The sequence below is a fragment of the Ammodytes marinus genome (assembly GCF_949987685.1).
Source record: "Ammodytes marinus genome assembly, chromosome: 10".
In the NCBI taxonomy this organism is placed as follows: Eukaryota; Metazoa; Chordata; class Actinopteri; order Uranoscopiformes; family Ammodytidae; genus Ammodytes; species Ammodytes marinus.
The window spans coordinates 8,275,872-8,276,352 of NC_137214.1; positions in this window are offsets into that span (position 1 = coordinate 8,275,872).

Sequence of the window (481 nt, forward strand, 5' to 3'; positions counted from 1 at the left end):
GAAGTACGAGGAATGCACTTATCCCATTGGATAACATGCCCAACACTCCGGGCTCACCATAGAAACTGGCTGGAAACCCATCTAATGTTGCCATAGTGTTTTTGTTGTAACGCTGTGGGTTCATTGAAACAATGGTACACATTACAAGATATCCATGAAACTATAAACTGTATACATTTTCCAATTATTGTAATCAAGTCGAAAGACTATATGAAGACATCGCACAATAAGCACATTGGGAATACTATCTTTATCTTTGTTGATTCATTATTACAAGTTATTTGGCATAATGAAAAGTTGGATATTATTATCATTAGTTGCATAAATATGAATGTCATACAAGCAAATAACGTGGTGCGTCAGTTATATCCAGAAGAGGCAACTTGAGAGCTTTACTTTGTGTACCATTTTATTTTACATTTGTTACTTTTTTTATTATGTCTATTCATCTGCTGCACTGTCCCTTTGTTGCTGTACCAAT